Source organism: Temnothorax nylanderi, unplaced genomic scaffold (genome assembly GCF_030848795.1).
Source record: "Temnothorax nylanderi isolate EJ_2023f unplaced genomic scaffold, tnyl_v1.0 TNYL_tig0031_pilon, whole genome shotgun sequence".
Taxonomy (NCBI): Eukaryota; Metazoa; Arthropoda; class Insecta; order Hymenoptera; family Formicidae; genus Temnothorax; species Temnothorax nylanderi.
The window spans coordinates 999249-1012838 of NW_027249093.1; the positions used below are offsets into that span (position 1 = coordinate 999249).

The following is a 13590-nucleotide window of genomic DNA, read 5'->3' on the forward strand; positions in this document are numbered from 1 at the left end:
ATTTTGCGAAACTCAAAGGAAATGACCAATACTGGTCATCTACTAAAGTTTTCAAGTAAAAACTATTAAATTTTTCAAGTAAATATTTACTAAACGCGTCATGATTTCCGTTTTATTATACGCATCCGATTACATTTGCATAATTATTTTAATTATTACATTATTTTAATATTTTTCATATATACGATATATAAGTACAATTTAATTACATTATATACAAAATATATACATAATATACATATATACACAATATATATATGTACATAATATTTACAATAAAATACGATGTAATACAATGTCTGTTTGATATTATTTAATATAAAAATTAGTAAAAAAAAAAATTAGTATTATTTATTAATATATACTTTTTGAGTTGTTAAAAATATAATAATAATAAATATAATTATATTTATTATTATTATATTAAAATTATTACCTACTATTATTTCGTCTACAATCTTTTTCAACTATCGAATTATATCCCCTTGTCCCCTGCCTGCCCGAATTCCTACCTACCCGAATTCCTACCTATATACCTTTTATAATATCCCTATACCTACCCGTATTCCGATCTATAGTCCCTCTTATCCATTTTTCTACCTACCCGTGTTACAATCTAATATAAATTTATTATAAATCTTTAATTAAGACCGCGACACGATTTATAAGGGATCTGATTTACTGATTAATCCATGCAGCAGGATACCTAAACGGGACATCTCAAAGTGATGATCACTTGAGATTTGGGAAATGTTGAATTGGGGATTTTAAACACGCGCGCGATTGAGATTTAATTAGGATTTCTTCAATCTCGCACATGCGAGAAAATATAGAGAAAATAGCCCTATTTCTGGCAAATAAACAAATATAATAAATTATCTTACATGTTGCCTTACTCCATCATTATGGCCAATATATATTGACCACTTATTTTTATTGTATCAAATCTTCTTTCTTCGGGCCAGATCTGACCTACCTTTGTCGATGGCCATATATAAATCTGATCGTATTTCGATCAGATCACAATGGAAGGAGAAAAATTGCTTCCATTATCGGATCATTATCATCGCCGACAAATAATGTTACGTTCGATTCGAATTACATTCAACGTGCATCGATTGTATAAAAAAATTCACGAGAAGTTAATTTACAAAAAAATATTAATTCATAAAAATTGACTGCACAAGTTTGACCAAAAATATTTCTATTATTAATTCCGTTATTTGTTTGAGAATATTGATTGTCCGTTTCTTTGTGACCCGTTCTTTTAATTTGAAATTGTAATCAAGTACAGAAAAAAAATTTACTTTGCGTTATATAAATATCTCAATTATATTCCGCGAAAAATTAAAATTTATAATGTTGACAAAATCAAAAAATAATGGAAAATTTCTCGATGTAAAAACCGACCGCGAAAATACGAAGATGCGTTCATGCAGTACGCATCTTGAAAGTGTATCAAGTAAGATATACAAAATAAATGACGTGAGATCCGAGAAAAAAAAACTTCCCACGTGATATATATTAATATTATAATTGGATATTTTATAATAATCAACAACCGCATTGCTATAATCAAATAATATAGGTACGCAAATCTTTACGTATCGACATAAATGTATCTCGTTATATTTTTCACTTTTCACCAACATTATTTTTGATATAATATAGTTATATACATTATTGCAAAATTGAATAATTGTACTATACAATTAATTTTAAAATAATTTTAAAAGTTTCAGTGTTTCTCGACAGAATATTTAGAATCTCACGTCATATATTACTTGACTGGCACAAAGCCAATTTCTCAATCAAAAATAGATGGATAGGTTACAAAAAATTAGGGTAAAATTGATGCTTTATTAAAATAAATTTTAGCAATTAATAACAATTATCAAGTTTTCTATAAAACAAATTGCATAATAAGACCAAAATATTTTTTATTCATGTATAGTTTATGCATATTGTGGCTGAAATTAAATAAATCTACTAATTTATGCATATTGCACGCTTTTCTTTATACTAATATTCTAAATATATCTATATATTGTTTCCTTGCATCAATTTATATTATATTTAATCTTGGAAAAATAAATGAAAAGGAATAGATGGGTATAAATAACACGCATATTCTAACTAATTTAAAATTTTTCTCTATCTATATTGATATTTTTTTAGTTTTGTAACACTTAACACAACTTATTTATTTTTATCCTTTTGTTCAAGAAGAATAATATATAAAAATAATTTTATAAAAAAATCTGAATAAAAATGTTACACTTTAAAAATAATTACTTTAGTTGTAATAGTATTATTTTACTTTTTGTTTCTTTGTATTTCTCTCTCTATTTATTACTCTAATTGTAAGTTATAGAATTGATCTACATAAGAGTACCATAGCATAGGTGTAACTGTGCACTTGATAAAAAATTACATGTCTGATTAATTTTCAATAATAAAAACGAAGATTTGGCGCGTTGCAATTATACTGTGAAAGAAAAAATTAAAAAAGTTCTATGCTGTTTTTTACATATGTGGAAACAAAATTTCGAAAATTTAATTTATTAGGAGTATAACTAATTGTAAGTTCCTGCCATTTTTCCGCAAAATAAAATTCTAATTCAATAAAATATGTCGTTATATATTTTATTTAAGATTTAAAATTTATTTAAAAATTATTTATATAGATTATTTATATAGAACGCGGCGCGGTTCGTCAACATAATTTAATAAACGATCGATAATTAATGAGCTCTTTGCGAGCTCGGTGCGTGCGAAATGTGCGAGTAATTCCTCAAGCACAATCGCATAATAATCAATAAACAAATAATATTACCAAGATTAAATATCTGCCCTAATCAGTTTTAGCCCATCCATTTTAAGGCAACGGATCTACGAAATGTAATATTTTCATACTATAAATTATTGTAATTCGACATGTATCGAGATATATTTTTGCTCTACATTTGATTATTCGTAGATTCGCTACCTCAATAAAAAAGTTTCTCACTGACTCACCGATCCGATGCGCAACGGGCGGAGTTAGTCGGCCGCGTAGCTACGGTGATACTGTAACATACAAACATAAGATTTAAATTAAAAAAGCGCTAAAAATTATTAACATTTGAAAAGTTAATTCTTACGCGTCTCTAATTGGTCTTTCAATAAAATATTTAGCAATACATTTATCTGTTTATCGAAAAAGATCTTTACAAGAATTGTAGATAATTTCTCTTTCTCTAATTCTTAACTTATCGAGATAAAACAAGCTAAATAAATGAGAATTACATTATGCACATAAGAAATGATACTCACCCCAAAGTTGCTCTGCCGGGGCCCGATGTCTCTCCCAGACCTCCTCCTTCTCTCAGGACGTCAGGCCTCCTCCTCCCGCCGCACAGGACACTCGCGAGAAACACTCGCGGATAATAAACTACAATCGCGCGCGGACTAATTTCAGTAAAAGTCTTTCTCGCGCGATACTGTACGGCACTCCCGTTTAAAAAAGTCTTTTTTAGTCCGATTATTTGATTACGGCACTCCCGAAGCAAACGCGACGAACCGGCTGCGGTTCGTTCATTCAATTAAATCGGCGGACGAGGGGTACGTTAGCTTCCCCGTCTTTGGATTTTTATCCAAGCAGAACAAGAGTTTTGCTTGGGTAAAATCCTCGTACTGGGTACTGGGCCTTCCCACCTCGCTAAGGTCGTACCCCAGGGGAAGGTAGTACTTAAGGAAGTACCGTGGAATATAAAAGCTGGTAATATATATATATAAAATCAAGTTATCGATTTTCTACCACAGATTTTTCGTACAAATTTGAAAGAGTCGCGACGCCGATTGCCCCGATTCGTTCCGCGTTCATCACTCTGCGTTGCGTTAATGACGACGAAATGTTGGAAGATCTTGACGCCAGATACTACGCGAATCAAGTGGACGGTTAGTAAAGACTAAAGACACGCAGTTGATTAATCAAAAACACAATCAAAATTAAATATCGCACGCACAGTACGGTATCGAGCACGTAAATCTCGCGAATGTAAAACTGTACTATTAATACTTTGCACAACTTTGATGCCTATCCCAGGCCACCACTTTCTCTCACGCTGCTCGGGGTGTCCCTCGTGTTCCCTCGATGCGAAGCTGATGCTCCTTCCTGCGTGGATATTTTCTGTAACATAAAAATAAACAAATCGATTAAATAATTGTCACGCGCATCGAACATCTTATTCGTTATTCCGATTAATGTTTTCCTAAATTACTTCTTCGAAAAAAGTCTCTACGTTAGAATCAACTTGAATCAAATTTTTTGATTTATTTCTTTTAACTAATTTATATTCCGAAACACGGTTTAATGTAGCAACTAAATAAAAACAAACGATAAAAGAGATTCTATAATATCTTTAGAAAAAATAAAAAATAACACTTACCAGAAGTGTTAGTACGCCGATGCCCGATGCCTCTCCTAGGCCTCCACCTCCTCTCAAGCTGCTCGAGATGTCCATCGTGTTCCCTCGATGCGAAGCTGATGGTCCTTCCAGCGTGGATATTTTCTGTAACATAAAAATAATCGAATCGATTAAATAATTGTCACGCGCATCGAACATCTTATTCGTTATTCAGATTAATGTTTTCCTAAATTACTTCTTCGAAAAAAGTCTCTATGGTAGAATCAACTTGAATCAAATTTTTCAAATTATTTCTTTTTACTAATTTATATTTCGAAATACGGTTTAATGTAGCAACTAAATAAGGATAAACGAAAAGAGGGATTCTATAATATCTTTAGAAAAAATAAAAAGTAACACTTACCAGAAGTGTTGGTACGCCGATGCCCGATGCCTATCCTAGGCCTCCTCCTCCTCTCAGGCTGCTCGGGATGTCAGCTTCGCAGGATTCCCTCGCTGCTCCGATGTCATCTTCTGCGTCGTTATTACGGACCGTATGAGCGAGCGAACGGTATAAATGTCCCGCGGCGCGGCGGGGGGACACGCGACGGACCGTATGGGCGAGCGAACGGTATAAATGTCCCGCGGCGCGGCGGGGGGACACGCGACGGACCGTATGGGCGAGCGAACGGTATAAATGTCCCGCGGCGCGGCGGGGGGACACGCGACGGACCGTATGGGCGAGCGAACGGTATAAATGTCCCGCGGCGCGGCGGGGGGACACGCGACGGACCGTATGGGCGAGCGAACGGTATAAATGTCCCGCGGCGCGGCGGGGGGACACGCGACGGACCGTATGGGCGAGCGAACGGTATAAATGTCCCGCGGCGCGGCGGGGGGACACGCGACGGACCGTGTGGGCGAGCGAACGGTATAAATGTCCCGCGGCGCGGCGGGGGGACACGCGACGGACCGTGTGGGCGAGCGAACGGTATAAATGTCCCGCGGCGCGGCGGGGGGACACGCGACGGACCGTGTGGGCGAGCGAACGGTATAAATGTCCCGCGGCGCGGCGGGGGGACACGCGACGGACCGTGTGGGCGAGCGAACGGTATAAATGTCCCGCGGCGCGGCGGGGGGACACGCGACGGACCGTGTGGGCGAGCGAACGGTATAAATGTCCCGCGGCGCGGCGGGGGGACACGCGACGGACCGTGTGGGCGAGCGAACGGTATAAATGTCCCGCGGCGCGGCGGGGGGACACGCGACGGACCGTGTGGGCGAGCGAACGGTATAAATGTCCCGCGGCGCGGCGGGGGGACACGCGACGGACCGTGTGGGCGAGCGAACGGTATAAATGTCCCGCGGCGCGGCGGGGGGACACGCGACGGACCGTGTGGGCGAGCGAACGGTATAAATGTCCCGCGGCGCGGCGGGGGGACACGCGACGGACCGTGTGGGCGAGCGAACGGTATAAATGTCCCGCGGCGCGGCGGGGGGACACGCGACGGACCGTGTGGGCGAGCGAACGGTATAAATGTCCCGCGGCGCGGCGGGGGGACACGCGACGGACCGTGTGGGCGAGCGAACGGTATAAATGTCCCGCGGCGCGGCGGGGGGACACGCGACGGACCGTGTGGGCGAGCGAACGGTATAAATGTCCCGCGGCGCGGCGGGGGGACACGCGACGGACCGTGTGGGCGAGCGAACGGTATAAATGTCCCGCGGCGCGGCGGGGGGACACGCGACGGACCGTGTGGGCGAGCGAACGGTATAAATGTCCCGCGGCGCGGCGGGGGGACACGCGACGGACCGTGTGGGCGAGCGAACGGTATAAATGTCCCGCGGCGCGGCGGGGGGACACGCGACGGACCGTGTGGGCGAGCGAACGGTATAAATGTCCCGCGGCGCGGCGGGGGGACACGCGACGGACCGTGTGGGCGAGCGAACGGTATAAATGTCCCGCGGCGCGGCGGGGGGACACGCGACGGACCGTGTGGGCGAGCGAACGGTATAAATGTCCCGCGGCGCGGCGGGGGGACACGCGACGGACCGTGTGGGCGAGCGAACGGTATAAATGTCCCGCGGCGCGGCGGGGGGACACGCGACGGACCGTGTGGGCGAGCGAACGGTATAAATGTCCCGCGGCGCGGCGGGGGGACACGCGACGGACCGTGTGGGCGAGCGAACGGTATAAATGTCCCGCGGCGCGGCGGGGGGACACGCGACGGACCGTGTGGGCGAGCGAACGGTATAAATGTCCCGCGGCGCGGCGGGGGGACACGCGACGGACCGTGTGGGCGAGCGAACGGTATAAATGTCCCGCGGCGCGGCGGGGGGACACGCGACGGACCGTGTGGGCGAGCGAACGGTATAAATGTCCCGCGGCGCGGCGGGGGGACACGCGACGGACCGTGTGGGCGAGCGAACGGTATAAATGTCCCGCGGCGCGGCGGGGGGACACGCGACGGACCGTGTGGGCGAGCGAACGGTATAAATGTCCCGCGGCGCGGCGGGGGGACACGCGACGGACCGTGTGGGCGAGCGAACGGTATAAATGTCCCGCGGCGCGGCGGGGGGACACGCGACGGACCGTGTGGGCGAGCGAACGGTATAAATGTCCCGCGGCGCGGCGGGGGGACACGCGACGGACCGTGTGGGCGAGCGAACGGTATAAATGTCCCGCGGCGCGGCGGGGGGACACGCGACGGACCGTGTGGGCGAGCGAACGGTATAAATGTCCCGCGGCGCGGCGGGGGGACACGCGACGGACCGTGTGGGCGAGCGAACGGTATAAATGTCCCGCGGCGCGGCGGGGGGACACGCGACGGACCGTAGTGGGCGAGCGAACGGTATAAATGTCCCGCGGCGCGGCGGGGGGACACGCGACGGACCGTAGTGGGCGAGCGAACGGTATAAATGTCCCGCGGCGCGGCGGGGGGACACGCGACGGACCGTATGGGCGAGCGAACGGTATAAATGTCCCGCGGCGCGGCGGGGGGACACGCGACGGACCGTATGGGCGAGCGAACGGTATAAATGTCCCGCGGCGCGGCGGGGGGACACGCGACGGACCGTGTGGGCGAGCGAACGGTATAAATGTCCCGCGGCGCGGCGGGGGGACACGCGACGGACCGTAGTGGGCGAGCGAACGGTATAAATGTCCCGCGGCGCGGCGGGGGGACACGCGACGGACCGTGTGGGCGAGCGAACGGTATAAATGTCCCGCGGCGCGGCGGGGGGACACGCGACGGACCGTAGTGGGCGAGCGAACGGTATAAATGTCCCGCGGCGCGGCGGGGGGACACGCGACGGACCGTATGGGCGAGCGAACGGTATAAATGTCCCGCGGCGCGGCGGGGGGACACGCGACGGACCGTAGTGGGCGAGCGAACGGTATAAATGTCCCGCGGCGCGGCGGGGGGACACGCGACGGACCGTATGGGCGAGCGAACGGTATAAATGTCCCGCGGCGCGGCGGGGGGACACGCGACGGACCGTAGTGGGCGAGCGAACGGTATAAATGTCCCGCGGCGCGGCGGGGGGACACGCGACGGACCGTATGGGCGAGCGAACGGTATAAATGTCCCGCGGCGCGGCGGGGGGACACGCGACGGACCGTATGGGCGAGCGAACGGTATAAATGTCCCGCGGCGCGGCGGGGGGACACGCGACGGACCGTATGGGCGAGCGAACGGTATAAATGTCCCGCGGCGCGGCGGGGGGACACGCGACGGACCGTATGGGCGAGCGAACGGTATAAATGTCCCGCGGCGCGGCGGGGGGACACGCGACGGACCGTATGGGCGAGCGAACGGTATAAATGTCCCGCGGCGCGGCGGGGGGACACGCGACGGACCGTATGGGCGAGCGAACGGTATAAATGTCCCGCGGCGCGGCGGGGGGACACGCGACGGACCGTATGGGCGAGCGAACGGTATAAATGTCCCGCGGCGCGGCGGGGGGACACGCGACGGACCGTATGGGCGAGCGAACGGTATAAATGTCCCGCGGCGCGGCGGGGGGACACGCGACGGACCGTATGGGCGAGCGAACGGTATAAATGTCCCGCGGCGCGGCGGGGGGACACGCGACGGACCGTATGGGCGAGCGAACGGTATAAATGTCCCGCGGCGCGGCGGGGGGACACGCGACGGACCGTATGGGCGAGCGAACGGTATAAATGTCCCGCGGCGCGGCGGGGGGACACGCGACGGACCGTATGGGCGAGCGAACGGTATAAATGTCCCGCGGCGCGGCGGGGGGACACGCGACGGACCGTATGGGCGAGCGAACGGTATAAATGTCCCGCGGCGCGGCGGGGGGACACGCGACGGACCGTATGGGCGAGCGAACGGTATAAATGTCCCGCGGCGCGGCGGGGGGACACGCGACGGACCGTATGGGCGAGCGAACGGTATAAATGTCCCGCGGCGCGGCGGGGGGACACGCGACGGACCGTATGGGCGAGCGAACGGTATAAATGTCCCGCGGCGCGGCGGGGGGACACGCGACGGACCGTATGGGCGAGCGAACGGTATAAATGTCCCGCGGCGCGGCGGGGGGACACGCGACGGACCGTATGGGCGAGCGAACGGTATAAATGTCCCGCGGCGCGGCGGGGGGACACGCGACGGACCGTATGGGCGAGCGAACGGTATAAATGTCCCGCGGCGCGGCGGGGGGACACGCGACGGACCGTATGGGCGAGCGAACGGTATAAATGTCCCGCGGCGCGGCGGGGGGACACGCGACGGACCGTATGGGCGAGCGAACGGTATAAATGTCCCGCGGCGCGGCGGGGGGACACGCGACGGACCGTATGGGCGAGCGAACGGTATAAATGTCCCGCGGCGCGGCGGGGGGACACGCGACGGACCGTACGGGCGAGCGAACGGTATAAATGTCCCGCGGCGCGGCGGGGGGACACGCGACGGACCGTACGGGCGAGCGAACGGTATAAATGTCCCGCGGCGCGGCGGGGGGACACGCGACGGACCGTACGGGCGAGCGAACGGTATAAATGTCCCGCGGCGCGGCGGGGGGACACGCGACGGACCGTACGGGCGAGCGAACGGTATAAATGTCCCGCGGCGCGGCGGGGGGACACGCGACGGACCGTACGGGCGAGCGAACGGTATAAATGTCCCGCGGCGCGGCGGGGGGACACGCGACGGACCGTACGGGCGAGCGAACGGTATAAATGTCCCGCGGCGCGGCGGGGGGACACGCGACGGACCGTACGGGCGAGCGAACGGTATAAATGTCCCGCGGCGCGGCGGGGGGACACGCGACGGACCGTACGGGCGAGCGAACGGTATAAATGTCCCGCGGCGCGGCGGGGGGACACGCGACGGACCGTACGGGCGAGCGAACGGTATAAATGTCCCGCGGCGCGGCGGGGGGACACGCGACGGACCGTACGGGCGAGCGAACGGTATAAATGTCCCGCGGCGCGGCGGGGGGACACGCGACGGACCGTACGGGCGAGCGAACGGTATAAATGTCCCGCGGCGCGGCGGGGGGACACGCGACGGACCGTACGGGCGAGCGAACGGTATAAATGTCCCGCGGCGCGGCGGGGGGACACGCGACGGACCGTACGGGCGAGCGAGCGGTATAAATGTCCCGCGGCGCGGCGGAGGGGACACGCGACGGACCGTACGGGCGAGCGAGGCGTATAAATGTCCCGCGGCGCGGCGGAGGGACACGCGACGGACCGTACGGGCGAGCGAGGCGTATAAATGTCCCGCGGCGCGGCGGGGGACACGCGACGGACCGTACGGGCGAGCGAAGGCGTATAAATGTCCCGCGGCGCGGCGGAGGGGACACGCGACGGACCGTACGGGCGAGCGAGGCGTATAAATGTCCCGCGGCGCGGCGGAGGGACACGCGACGGACCGTACGGGCGAGCGAGGCGTATAAATGTCCCGCGGCGCGGCGGAGGGACACGCGACGGACCGTACGGGCGAGCGAGGCGTATAAATGTCCCGCGGCGCGGCGGAGGGACACGCGACGGACCGTACGGGCGAGCGAGGCGTATAAATGTCCCGCGGCGCGGCGGAGGGACACGCGACGGACCGTACGGGCGAGCGAACGGTATAAATGTCCCGCGGCGCGGCGGGGGGACACGCGACGGACCGTACGGGCGAGCGAACGGTATAAATGTCCCGCGGCGCGGCGGGGGGACACGCGACGGACCGTACGGGCGAGCGAACGGTATAAATGTCCCGCGGCGCGGCGGGGGGACACGCGACGGACCGTATAAGCGAAGCGTAATGTCTCGCGGCGGCAGACAACGCGACGGGAGCGCCGGACCCCATTGTACCCTTCACTCCCAGCGAACTGGGAGGAGGGTACGGTGTGCTCGTAGACCCTGTACCTCCCCACCGGGCCCTCCCTTCGGTAAAGCCGAAGGTACTGCCCCAGTGGATCGTTGATACAGGGAGCCCTCTCACCACGGCAAGGTGGCACACCACGAGAGGGACATTTTTTACACGCTTAACTTTATCCGTTGTCCTACCTACCCGTATTACAATTTAGTATTTGTTAATCCATACCTCAAAGTGATCACTTGAGATTTGGGAAACGTAGAATTGAGAGTTATAACGTGCGCGATTGGAATTTAATTGGGGATGGGGATTTTCCAATCTCGCACATATGCGAGAAAATATAAAGAAAATAGTCCTACTTTGGGCAAATAAACTGGGCAAGAAAAATTCCTTCAATGCCGGCTGATTAACAGCGCCGGTAGACGATTATAATGTTGCGGTCGATTACGAATCGTTGCGATCGTTAATAAGCGCGCGTTAATCATATCGGAAAAAAATAAACAACCACGTTGGATCGTTAATAAAATCTTAATTAAGTGACTTAATTTTGCTTTTAATTTTACAATGATACGCGTAATTAATGTATTCGTCCAAGAATTAATACACAGCAGCAATGGAAAGTAAAACAGAATTATATTATCAAGAAATGAAAGAATTTTATGTTAATCGCGTTCTAATAAAAATCGTCGTGATTATATCTCACAATTAGTCACAAATATCTGGATTTCAATAGTACAATGTAGAAACACGAGACAACAGAAATTTAAAAATTAATCGATGACTCGATCAATCAATTATTTATTAATGAATGGACAAACAATGTTTGGTATAAGAGTATAAACCGAATCGCGAACCGAACCGCGAACCGAATCACGAATCGTTACTTAATCTCACTTTAGATATCAAGTGAGATATTCAGACTAAATGACGTGAGATCCAAAGGGATTAATAATTTCTCCATATAATTAATATCGCAATCAATATAATGAATTCATCAAGTTCTTACGCTGTAACATTTGTCTTTACAAATTCTTATATACATATTTATATAAATATTTCGTTATTATAACGCAAATTGTTATCAAATTTATATTTATAATATGACATATCAAAAATACATATATCTACGATTATATTATATATTTTAATGTCATATAATTGATATGAAAACTATCAATTTTGAGATAATTCTACATGAAAAATGATTCTGTCCCGCAATAAAATATTCACTGGATCTCACGTTATTTTATTTTGTTTTGTTTATACAAAGCCAAGCTACATATGGATAGACTATAAATATCGTCCAAGACTATAAATACGATTAACACTTTTTAGTGTGATCTATATATGTATGTACAATAAGGTTCATGTGGAATATATGCAACGTGAATCAAAATATCTTTTGGTCTTTTTCATTTGTAATGCATGCACATTGAGTTTATTAATACATTTTGCTTCTTTGCACCAATTTATGTAATATTTAATCCTGGAGGAATATTTGGAATAGGGAGAAAGAACGAGAGAGAAAAAAGAAAATGAAGAAACACATTTAAATTTTCTTATCTATATAATCAATTAATTTATTTTATTTTATTAAGCCTATCTGTACTCCATCTACAGATACTTATAGCTTTTATTATTTCCTAATTCCATAATTGTAATTAAATTATCTATTGTCTATCTATAAAAAATTAATTTCTATTTATTTCAATTGTATATAAAAAATATAAATATTTTTAAAATTTTTATTCTACACGAAAAATAAAAGTCACAAAAAACTTAAATAAAATCTTATATTCGAAAAACGTTATAAAACTTTATTTTAGTTCTTTGTCTTTTTCTGTATTTCTTAATAATTTTAAAAATAAATTTAAAAAATGTAATTAATGTAATAAATCTAAATAATTGATTTTAATATTGCACAAGAAACTAATATCTTTATATATAATAAAATATACATCACCATCATCGTTACTTATTACTCGTGTCCGAGCGTGGTGACTTCTCTTCATATACATGTGTTGCACACGTAGATTATACACATTGTATATGGGACCTACAGTTTAAGTAACGCCGATTCCGAACGGCTATGTTTTTTTCAGAGAAGTGTTCGTGGCAAGAATACTCTTCGGTGGTTTGCCATTGCCTTCCGAGAGGAGAACGAGCGAATAGAATTTTTCTAGCTCTACCGGGAATCGAACACGGGACCTTTGGCTCAATAGACCAGTGCGCTGTCTACTAGGCCATGCTCGTCCTCAATAAAATATACACAGAGAAAAAATAATGTTGTATCAACAGCATTAGTCTAATTGGAAATAATCTTGTTTTATTTTATTAAAACAAAAGCATAATGTATTGAATTAACAAGATTATTTCCAATTAGACTCAGGCTGTTGATACAACATTATTTTTTTCTCCGTGTATATTTGCCAAATTTAAATAATTGCCTATAAATTTCAGGCGACTGGTATACTTCGCATGTTCTGCGATACAAATAACATTAGATGCATTAATAAATAATGCATCGACATAATGTATGTGCTTATGGATGCATTCTCCCGTAAGCACAATAAATAATGATGATGCTCCAGGATTAATTATTTAGCCTAGTCTGATCTAGTCTATCCATTTTAGAGCAACGAATTTGTAAGAAGTCGCATTTATCTTACTATTATATGGATACAATACATAAATATATCTAATATAGGTCTCACAAATTCGTTACCCCATACTATTGTAAAAAATTCGTCACTCACCGATCCGATGCGCAACGGGCGGAGTAATTCGGCCACGTAACTACGATGATACTGTAACAAAAACGAAAGATATAAATTAAAGAGGCGCTGAAAATGATAAATGTTTCAAAAGAT

The 13590-nt window shown here is 48.3% G+C and overlaps 1 long non-coding RNA gene across 1 annotated transcript; it reads right to left on the reverse strand.

Annotated features, from left to right (window-relative positions):
• Positions 1–2748: 2748 nt before the first annotated feature.
• On the reverse strand, positions 2749–5084 carry LOC139770524 (uncharacterized). The gene is made up of 4 exons (XR_011717782.1): positions 4813–5084; positions 4431–4553; positions 3316–4171; positions 2749–3069 (listed from the first exon to the last, which is right to left on the reverse strand). It is a non-coding gene; the product is annotated as an uncharacterized lncRNA (long non-coding RNA).
• Positions 5085–13590: the final 8506 nt, after the last annotated feature.